Source organism: Triticum urartu, chromosome 3 (genome assembly GCF_003073215.2).
Source record: "Triticum urartu cultivar G1812 chromosome 3, Tu2.1, whole genome shotgun sequence".
Taxonomy (NCBI): Eukaryota; Viridiplantae; Streptophyta; class Magnoliopsida; order Poales; family Poaceae; genus Triticum; species Triticum urartu.
This window is the reverse complement of record NC_053024.1, coordinates 730,243,250-730,255,115: the sequence shown is the minus strand read 5'-3', so window position 1 is coordinate 730,255,115 and position 11,866 is coordinate 730,243,250. Positions and strand designations below refer to the sequence as shown.

Here is an 11,866-nt window from a genome sequence, read left to right as displayed (position 1 = left end):
TATGCTACATCCAATACGATTATCATGTTGTATTTGTTTGAAGTTGTAGATGTTACATTTTATGGATAAACTTGGTCAAACCTAAACAAGTTCGACTTGGATAAACCAAATTGAGAACTAGGCCCGAGTAAGAATTGAGCCCCAACATAAGATCTAGGCTAGTAAAATGGTGGCCAATACAATACAAGCATGATAAGAAAGCCCAAACGACAAGACAAGTAGAGTTTTTTGTTAATTCCCAGTCATCTAAGAATTCTTAGTTCTTTGGTCGTGCTGAGAACTGTCAATTCGAGGTGAAGATACATGCAAAGTTCAATTTTTCTTTAACTCTATGAACAAATGCTCAATCTGACTAAGAACACATGTGCCAATTAAAGTAATCTCTCGTCCCATAAGACATATAGTAGCATACTAAAAATTGACACTTCACAATTATCCGATGACACTAACGCCACGCCAAGCACCAAAACTATCTAAGAACCATGATCGAAAGAAAACATCTAGAGCTAACAAGTATATGAAACTAAACTGAGACGCACAACGACGTAAAATGATCATTTTCAGTTGGCGGCGGTGCCGTCCTTGGGCAGTGTGCCCATCCACGCCGGCGGGAGCATCCCGGTCTGCTCGTGCACCGTCTCCAGCAACGGCGGGAGCATCTTGTACACCCCAGCCACCTGCCCTCGCCGCCACCATCTCCGTTGCTCCAGACGCTGATCTTGGGCTGCAGGCCGTTGACGGCGCTGGCGTTGATGCGCGCCATCTCGGCGTACATGCCGCCGTCGATCATGAGGTAGTCCCTGAGTGCGCGGTAGTCGCCGCCGAGCGCCGCCAGCATGGACGCCACGTAGTCCGCCTTGGCCTTGCCCACCAGCGACAGCGCCTCCGCCTCTCGCTGCTTGGCGTAGAGCTTGGCGTCCTCGGCCATCTTCTGCTCGAAGAAGAGCGCGTCGGCCTGCACCTTGCGCGCCTCCGCGGCCTTCATCTCCTCGTACAGAGCCGCCTCCGCCACCTTCTGCCGGCCGTAGAACAGCGCATTCGACTCTTGAACCTACGTACACAATACAAATGTCAATGATCTTATATGATAGATGATCGATAAAGCTGTCAACAAGAAGATCCAACAAATCAATTAGTAATTTTCAAAAATATACTGTATATGATGATCGAATAGCAACCTGTGTGTCGTATTGCACGGTGGCCTTGCTGAGCTGCTCGGCCTTGAGCTTCTCGGTCTGGCAGAGGGCGTTCTTGATCTCGATCTCCATCTGCAGCTCGGCGTCGCGGATGGCGACGGCCTTGGCGGCCTCGACCTCGGCGACCTTGGCCTGCCTGTCCCAGCCGGCCTTCTTCATGGCGAGGTCGGTCATTGCGGCGGCGACGTCGGCCTCCCTGGCGTTCTGAAACACCTGCACCTCGGCATTGACCTTGGCCTCCTCCTTGAGGGCCTCGCCCTGCTGCCGCGCCGACAGCACCTTGGTCTCGGCGTCCACCTTAGCGGCGTTCTGGAGCGTGAGGCCGGTCCGCTCCTTGGCGCCGACCTCGCCCTTCATCCTCGCCTCCGCCACGTCCACCTTGGCCCTGCTGGCCGCCTCCTACTGCGTCTTCTGGCCGAGGTAGGAGAAATACTCGTGGCCGGGCACGTCCACCAGCTGCTTCACGTTGGTGTTGTAGATGAAGAGGCCGAACTGGTTGAGCTCCTTCTGCACGCTGTGGAACACCTCCTGCTTGAACTTCTTGGTGCCGGTGAAGATCTCGTCCATGGTCAGCTGCGCCGCCAGCACGCGGGTCTCGCCCTCGATCACGCCCTTCACCAGGTCGTGCACGCGGCTGGCCGAGGCGCCGCCCAGGTGCAGCGGCGCGATGAGCTTGGCGTAGAGCAGGAGCTTGGCCTCCACGGCCGCCTTGGCGGCGTCGCCGAGCTCCAGGGTGGTCATCTGGGGCCCGATGGTGAAGACGGCGGGCAGGACGAAGGGCAGCTTCTCGGAGCTCATAGCGTTCACCTCGAACTCGTAGTTGACGGGCGTGACGCTGAACTTCTTGCACTGCTGCCCCGCGAACACCCACGCCTTCTTGGCCAGCTTCACGTCGTTGATGCCCCAGCCGGTGATGGCCAGGTACTCCGACGCGTCCGCCACGATGAAGCTCGCCATCGCTTCGCCGGCGGTATTGCTGCCTGATTGCTGCTAGGGTTTTCTCCGCTTCGTACGTAGGTGTTGAATCAATCGGTGGCGGCGGTATATAATATAATGGCGGTGAAACTGGCGGCAATGGATACCATTAAAAGAAAATTCTTTATTTGACACTGTCTTAAAATCTGGTTTCTTATTTGACACTGGAAATTTTCTTCTTCCCTATTTGACACTAGTCCTAAATTTTATTCCCTATACGACACTTCCGTCCATTTTGAGCTTAAATGATACCCGAAAAGACGATTTTGCCCCTCATGCGGTATGTGTGTGCACGCGCGTGTGCTGTTGCGTGTGTGGGTGCACGCACACATGTGTGCTGCTCCTGCATGTGTGTGTGCATGTGTGCTGCTGCGTGTGTGTTTGCTACTGCGTGTGTACGTGTGCGCGTGTGTGTGCTGTTGCGTGCCTATGTGCTGCCTGTGTGTGTGCTGCTGCTGCGTGTGTGTATGTGTGTGTATGCTGCCTGCGTGTGTGTTGCTGCGTGTGTGTGTGCATGTGTGTTGCTGCATGTGCGTGTGTGTGCACGCGCGCATGCGTGTTGTTGCGTGTGTGTTGGTGCATGTGTATGTGTTGCTGCGTGTGTGCTCCTGCCCTCGCACTGATGCTGCGTGTGTGCACTATTGTCTCCCACACACATATCACATGAGGGGCAAAAGAGTTTTTTCATGTGTCATTTAGTCTTAAAATGAACGAAAATATCATATAGGGAATAACATTTAAAACTTGTGTCAAATAGAGAAGAAAAACTTTTCCCGTGTCAAATAAGGAAGCAGATTTTAAAATAGTGTCAAATATGGAATTTTCTCTACCATTAATGGCGGTGATAAATAAGGATACGGATGCCATCGTGCATGGAAACGAATGAATCAAGGAAGGAAAGACTTCCTAGTAGTAGTACGTATGATAGGAAGCTTAGGAAGGTGCTTGGTAAAATCGCTGAGATTTAATTTGACCTCCTTCGCAAGTTCATCCGTTCGATTATTAAAACGCACGCCGCATGCAATTAGCTTTTTTTAGATGAACTAGGGATTTTATTGTTCAACCAAAGCCGAAGGAATACAAATAATGCTAGCCACATGTGGCACCCCGTAGGGAGAGACGAGGCTGTCTTTGCCAAGGCACGAGCCTCGTAGTTTGCCTCCCTACTTTCAAAACGAAAACTAACTTTAACAAAGTTTGTAGCTCTAGCTTTAATCTCCTAAATTACAAAAACATATGAAGAAGAGGGCGAAGTCCCGTTGATATCTGAAACAACCTGCATGCAATCCGAGCCTATTATCGCATGTGTCAAGAGAAGATCTTGAGCCAAGGCAAGCGCCTCATTGCACGCTTGAGCTTCTAAACTTGGGGCGTCGACTAGGCCGTCGAAAACCACCGCCGAGGATCCCAAATAGTTGCCCTCCTTATCCCGGCAAACAGCAGCAGATGCACCAGTTCCTCCTTGGCGGGAGATAGCACCGTCTACATTGATCTTCACTGCATCCTCTCCCGGCGGGATCCACCGGTGTGGCCTTGATATCGCTGCTTGTGTAGGTCTCGTGGAAGCACGCCTGGTGGAAATCTCCAGATCCTCCAAGTACCTGTTCACAAAAACTCATCGTCGAAAGTGGACTTTGAAATTCGTCGTCATGAATTGTTCTCCTTCTTGCCCATCAGATCGCCCACATGGTGATAAGCACCCTTGCAAGGTCCTGTTGATTCAATGTGTCAAAGAGCCAAAACAACCACCGCCTTGCATCTTCACTCATGTTTGATATCACATGCTCCAGAATCTCCTCGTCTCCCAACGCCCAAACACATCGCGCCATCCGGCATTCAAACAAGGAATGATGCCAGGAGTCCACCTCCTCATCGCAGAGTCCGCAAGCTGGGGATGTGGCCATATTACGTTCATTGCGGACTAAACCAGTTGGTAATGACATTTGTGCTAATCTTCACACAAACACTCTTATTTTAGATGGAACTTTCACCTTCCATAACCGAGACCAGGACTTGCTTTCAGCTTCAACATTCCAATGACTCGTTCTGTGCTCCAACCAATCCTCTATCTGGTGCTTAATTCCGCTAATCATCTTATATGCTGATCGCATGGTAAACACCCCTTGCCTGTCGTAGTGCCATGCCCAGAAGTCATGTTGCACTCGAGAACTTAAAGGTATATTCATGATAATGTCCACGTCCGGCCCGACGAAGTGCTCGATCAGAGCTTGTTTATTCCATGTGCGTGTTGTTGCATCAATCAACTCTGAGACAAGCTGCGGCGGATCAGGTGCGATGGTGCATATAGGTTTCAGCTTATAGTCACGAGGCAACCAGTTATCGTCCCATATGCGTGTGTCTGAACCCGACCCAGTCGTCCTGATTAAGCCCTGAACAAGTAGTTCTTTCCCCTCCATCAGCGAGCGCCAGACTTGGGAAGGGTGTGCGCCTAGTGTGGCCTCGATTATGTTGCTGTTCGGGTAATAACGAGCTCGTAGAACCCGTGCACTTAATGACTCAGGATCTTGAAGTAGCCGCCAAACTTGCCGGGCTAATAAATCCAGGTTAAAAAGCTCAATATCCCGGAATCCTATTCCATCCATATTTTTTTGTTTGCACATGGTCTTCCAAGAAACCCATGCTGGCTTCCTTTGGCCCCTTTTGCTGCCCCACCAAAACTTCCGGAGAAGGTTGTTTAAGTGTTCGATTAGACCTCGGGGCAGCTTGAAACATGACATTGAGTAAGTCGGGATGGATTGTGCTACAGATTTGATAAGCACTTCTTTACCCCCAACTGATAGGCATTTCTCCATCCAACCTTGGATGTGTTTCCAAATTCTATCCATCAAGTATTTAAAAGTTCCCTCCTTGTTTCTACCTACGTCCGTCGGTAGTCCCAAATATTTTTCTGACAATGATTCGTTGTGAACATCTAGCACATCTTTTATCTCTTCTCGTGTGGTCTCTGGCACCCCCTTACTGAAAAAGATCAAGGATTTGTCGGTGTTAATGCGTTGTCCCGAAGCATCACGATACATTTTCTGCACCTCCCGTACTTGTGCAGCGCTCTCACTGTTAGCTTCAAAGAACAAGAGACTATCATCTGCAAAAAGTAAATGGTTGATTGCTGGAGCAGAATTTTCCACGGACAGCCCTCGGACCCCAACACCTTGGGCCTTTAGTAGGCACGAGAGACCTTCATCTGCTAACAGAAATAGATACGGGGATATGGGGTCCCCTTGTCTCATTCCCCTCTTTGGCCTGAAATCATGCAGACTACCATCATTAAAAAGAACTGAAAACGTGACTGATGACACGCACCTCATAACCGTCTCTGTGAATCGAGGGCTAATGCCCATCTTCAACATCACTACTTTCAAATAAGGCCATTCAAGCCTATCATAAGCTTTTAACATATCTAACTTCAGAGCCACAACACGGTTTGCTTTAACTCTCCTTGTCTTCATATAATGTAGACACTCATAAGCCGTTATGAAGTTATCCGTAATAAAACGTCCAGGCACAAAGGCGGACTGCTCCTCAGAAATTACCTCGGGGGAATAATCTTCAGCCTGTTGGCTAAGACCTTTGATGCAATATCTTATAGATCACGTTGCAAAGACTTATAGGCCGAAATTATTCTAAGACTTTTGGACTAGCTATCTTGGGAATAAGAACGATGAACGTGCGGTTGATATCCTCCGATGAGTCCTCTCCATTGAGCAATCGTATAATCACGCCAGTTACCTCATCACCACAAAGCACCCAGTGTCTCTGAAAGAAATGCGTCGGGAAGCCACCAGGCCCCGGTGCTTTGTTGGAAACATTTGAAAGAGTGCCTCTTTAAATTCTTCATTTGTGTATGGTGCGTTCAGCCTGGCATTCATATCACCATCCACCCTAATAGGTATGTGTGGCAACACTTCCTCTATGCCAATACACCCTTCGGATTTGTACAGATTGCCATAAAACTCATTTGTCATCTCGGCCATCTCCTCCAAGTCAAACGTGACCGTCCCATCTGGCTTCTAGAGATGCATTATGGTGTTCTTGGCCCTTCTAGCACTCGCTTTCCTCTGAAAATATTGTGTATTGTGATACGTCTCCAACGTATCTATAATTTTTGATTGCTCCATGCTATGTTATCTACTGTTTTGGGCAATATTGGGCTTTATTATCCACTTTTATATTATTTTTGGGGCTAACCTATTAACCGGAGGCCCAGCCCAGAATTGCTGTTTTTTGCCTATTTCAGTGTTTCGAAGAAAAGGAATATCAAACAGAGTCGAAACGGAACGAAATCAATTGGAGAAGTTATTTTTGGAAGGAAAGCTACCGGATGGACTTGGACCCCACGTCAGGAGCCAAGGGAGGTGCTCACGAGGGTGGGGGGCGCCCCCCCTAGGGCGCGCCCCCTGCCTCTTGGGGCCCCCGAAGCTCCACCGACATACTTCCTGCACCCATATATACTCACGTACCCTAAAACTTCCAGAAAAAGACAATAGATCGGGAGTTCCGCCGCCAGAAGCCTCCGTAGCCACCGAAAGCCAATCTAGACCCATTCCAGCACCCTGCCGGAGGGGGCAATCCCTCTCCGGTGTCCATCTTCATCATCCCAGAGCTCTCCATGACGAGGAGGGAGTAGTTCTCCATCGGGGTTGAGGGTATGTACCAGTAGCTATGTGTTTGATCTCTCTCTCTCTCGTGTTCTTGAGGTGTTATGATCTTGATGTATCGCGAGCTTAGTTATTATATTTGGATCCTATGATGTTTCTCCTCCCCCTCTTCTCTCTTGTAATGAATTGAGTTTCCCCTTTGAAGTAATCTTATCGGATTGAGTCTTTAACGATTTGAGAACACTTGATGTATGTCTTGCCGTGGATATCTATGGTGACAATGGGATACCACGTGATTCACTTGATGTATGTTTTGGTGATCAACTTGCGGGTTCCGCCAATGAACCTATGCATAGGGGTTGGCACACGTTTTCGTCGTGATTCTCCGGTAAAACTTTGGGGCACTCTTTGAGGTTCTATGTGTTGGTGGAATAGATGAATCTAAGATTGTGTGATGCATATCGTATAATCATACCCACGGATACTTGAGGTGACATTGGAGTATGTAGGTGACATTAGGGTTTTGGTTGATTTGTGTCTTAAGGTGTTATTCTAGTACAAACTCTAGGGCTGTTTGTGACACTTATAGGAATAGCCCAACGGATTGATTGGAAAGAATAACTTTGAGGTGGTTTCGTACCCTACCATAATCTCTTCGTTCGTTCTCCGCTATTAGTGACTTTGGAGTGACTCTTTGTTGCATGTTGAGGGATAGTTATGTGATCCAATTATGTTAGTATTGTTGAGAGGACTTACACTAGTGAAAGTATGAACCCTAGGCCTTGTTTCAACGCATTGCAATACCGTTTACGCTCACTTTTATCATTAGTTACCTTGCTGTTTTTATATTTTCAGATTACAAAAACCTTTATCTACTATCCATATACCACTTGTATCACCATCTCTTCGCCGAACTAGTGCACCGATACAATTTACCATTGTATTGGGTGTGTTGGGGACACAAGAGACTCTTTGTTATTTGGTTGCAGGGTTGCTTGAGAGAGACCATCTTCATCCTACGCCTCCTACGGATTGATAAACCTTAAGTCATCCACTTGAGGGAAATTTGCTACTGTCCTACAAACCTCTGCACTTGGAGGCCCAACAACGTCTACAAGAAGAAGGTTGTGTAGTAGACATCATATTGCTGTCACCAGTGGCTAGCCAGTCCATGCGTGACCTTTGTCTCATCGTGATCTCTTCTCGAAGAGACAGCTCAACGATCTGGTCCAAGACCTTCTTCTCTTCCACTCCCGGCCCAACACGGGCCGGGTCTTCTCTCAGCACGGCCGGTCTCTGTCGCAGCCTTCTCAGCTCTTGTCTAACTGACCCAAAGGACAGCTTGCTCCAATGTTTCAATGCAGTCCCGACCGAGGACAACTTGGTCGCTAGCTCAAACAGTGTTGCCGCTGGCTGATCCCGATCCGAGGCTTGCTCAAGTATGCCACCAAACCTGGCATTGCTTTCCCACATACATTCATAGCGGATCGACTTCTTCAGCGCAATTCTTTGATTGCTTTGCCTCCATCTCGTTAATCAATAAGATCGGACGGTGGTCAAATTTCGCTGCTGTGAGGTGCTCAACCGTAGCGTACGAGAACAAAGCTGACCAATTGGTCGTGGCCAAAACTCGGTCCAGCCTTACCCTACAATAATCTCCTCCCACAATTTTCTTCTCGAAAGTCCAATCCAATCCTTTATACCCGAGATCCGCTAGCTCGCATACGTCAACTGCTTCTCTGAAACCTTCTATTTGAGCACTATCTCGCTCATTTGGTCCCATTTGCTCCTCTAGCCTCAGAATTTCATTAAAGTCTCCCTTGCAGACCCATGGAAGTGCATTCTCCCCACGTAATATTTTCATGGTGTCCCATGACTTGTATCTCATGCTCCTGTCTGCCGCACCATAGAAGGAAGACAAACTGTGACGCCCCGATTCAATCATACACGCAAATGTGTACGATCAATATCAGGGACTCACGGGAAGATATCACAACACAACCCTACAAATAAAATAAGTCATACAAGCATCATATTACAAGCCAGGGGCCTCGAGGGCTCGAATACAAGAGCTCGATCATAGACGAGTCAGCGGAAGCAACAATATCATAGACGAGTCAACGGAAGCAGCAATATCTTAGTACAGACATAAGTTAAACAAGTTGCCATAAGATGGCTAGCACAAACTGGGATACATATCGAAAGAGGCGTAGGCCTCCTACCTAGGATCCTCCTAAACTACTCCTGGTCATCGTCAGCGGCCTACACGTAGTAGTAGGCACCTCCAGTGTAGTAGGAGTCGTCGTCGACGGTGGCGTCTGGCTCCTGGACTCCAACGTCTGGTCGCAACAACCGGGTATAAAAAGGGGAAAAGGGGGGAGCAAAGCAACCGTGAGTACTCATCCAAAGTACTCGCAAGCAAGGAGCTACACTACATATGCATTGGTATCAATGAAAGGGGTAGTATATGTGGACTGAACTGCAGAATGCCGGAATAAGAGGGGGATAGCTAGTCCTATCAAAGACTATGCTTCTGGAAGCCTCCATCTTGAAGCAGTAGAAGAGAGTAGATGGTAAGTTAACCAAGTATCATCGCATAGCATAATCCTACCCGGCGATCCTCTCCTCGTCGTCCTGTGAGAGAGCGACCACCGGGTTGTATGTGGCACTTGAAAGGGTGTGTTTTATTAAGTATCTGGTTCTAGTTGTCATAAGGTCAAGGTACAACTCCGGATCGTCCTTTTACCAAGGGACACAGCTATTCGAATAGATAAACTTCCCTATAGGGGTGCACCACATTTCCCAACACGCTCGATCCCTTTGGCCGGACACACTTTTCTGGGTCATGCCCGGCCTCGGAAGATCAACACATCGCAGCCCCACCTAGGCACAACAGAGAGGTCAGCACGCCGGTCTAAATCCTATGCGCGCAGAGGTCTGGGCCCATCGCCCATTGCACACCTGCACGTTGCGTGGGCGGCCGGTGAGCAGACCTAGCAACCTCCATTACAAAGGAAGTTGCATTATGCGGTCCAACCCGGCGCGTGCCGCTCAGTCGCTGATGTCACGAAGGCTTCGGCTGAAACCACGATGTCGAGTGCCCATAACTGTTCCCGCGTAGTTGGTTAGTGCGTATAGGCCAGTGGCCAGACTTAGATCAAATACCAAGATCTCGTTAAGCGTGTTATTTTGAAGTAACCGCGAACGCCGACCAGGGTCAGGCCCACCTCTCTCCTAGGTGATCTCAACCTGTCCTGTCGCTCCGCCACAAAGTAACAGTTGGGGGCCGTCGGGAACCCAGGCCCACCACTACCTGGATGGAACCACCTGCCCCTTCAGCCCCTACATCGGAATCACTTGCGGGTACTCTACGAGTCGACCCGACTTTAGTCACCACATGTATCACATATTATGTATATAAGTACAAGTATATACCCGTGATCACCTCCCAAGTGATCACGGCCCGATAGTATAGCATGGCAGACGGACAAGAATGTAGGGCCACTAATGGAATACTAGCATCCTATACTAAGTATTTAGGATTGCAGGTAAAGGTAACAACAGTAGTAGCAAAGACAGGCTATGCATCATAATAGGATTATCGGAAAGCAGTAACATGGTACACTACTCTAATGCAAGCAGTAGAGAGAAGAATAGGCGATATCAGGTTGATCAAGGGGGGGGGGGGCTTGCCTGCACTACTAGGGAAAACCTTATACATAGAATTTTAGCAGTAGCGAGGGTCAAAAAAGCACGCTCGTGCTAAGTAGCAGTAGCGCGCCTGTGCAAACCGCGCTGCAGATAAAGTTCTAGCAGTAGCGCGTTATGTCATAAACACGTTACTACTAAAATTCCCACGACCCCGCCACGAAGCTAGTTCTTGCAGCAGCGCGTTTACTCGGATAGCGCTATTGATAAGTAGTTTAGCAGTTTCAACTCCTCCTCCTCGCTGGACTCGGTACCGCCCTCCTCCTCCGTCCTCCCTCGACTCGCCGTCGGCCGGCCCCTCCTCGCTCCACCTTCCTCCTCCGTCCTACTCTCTTATCCCTCCTCGAGTCGCCCCTCCTTCTTCCTCCTCCCTACTACATTTTGATTTAGTAGGCTAGTTCATATGCAACATTTTGATTTAGTTGATTTAGTAGGCTAGTTGATTTAGAACATTTTGATTTAGTAGATTTAGTAGGCTAGTTGATTTAGAACATTTTGATTTAGTTGATTTAGTAGGCTAGTTGATTTAGTATGCATCATTTTATTGTTATTTTTTTTGTACATGGATATGTAGATGTTTTTGTTTTTTTTGTAATAGGTTATTTTTTGGCAAAATGTAGGTGCCAATTTAGTTACAATCACATGCTACTGTTTTTCTTTCCTGTGAAGTGGATCGTTAATACTTTGCTCATATTGCTTTAGGAAAATGGCCCCGCCACCACCACCACTATGTCGACTGTGCAAGTCAAGGTGCGCCAGCAGCCTTGCAACTGGAAGAGATTCCTCGTTGGCAAGAATCTTCGTGTTGGACAGGCCATCCTAATTACTATCAGGAACACCCGCCGTCCAGGCTTGAGGATGATGATCGTCGTCGATATCATCTAGAACTACATATATGTGTGTGTGTGTGGCTATATCATCTAGAACTACATATGATGATTGCCGTCGATATCATGTAGAACTACATATGATGATCATCGTCGATATCATCTAAAACTACATATGATGATCGTCGTCAATATCACCTAGTACTGCTTGAGGACGCATGTTGAGTATATATGAAATTGTTATCTAGTACTCCCTCCATTTCAAATTACTCGTCGTGGTTTTAGTTCAAATTTGAACTAAAACCACGACGAGTAATTTGGAACCGAGGGAATACTACCTAGTACCTATAATGCTTTATGCCTTTATGGAATTGATATCTAGTAGTACCTAGTATCTCGAAATTGTAGTTTATTGAATCTGAAACGGGGTTGAAATGATGAAAGATATAGCAGTAGCGCAGGGCTAGGAAATCGCTACAGCTAACTAATAGCAACGCGTTCTGTAAAAGCGCTGCTGCTATAGTCAATAGTAGTAGCGCGGGTG

At 48.0% G+C, this 11,866-nt stretch overlaps 1 pseudogene; it reads right to left on the bottom strand.

Moving 5' to 3' along the window:
* Positions 1-560: 560 nt before the first annotated feature.
* Positions 561-2,153, bottom strand: LOC125549490 (annotated as a pseudogene).
* Between the last annotated feature and the right edge of the window lie 9,713 nt (positions 2,154-11,866).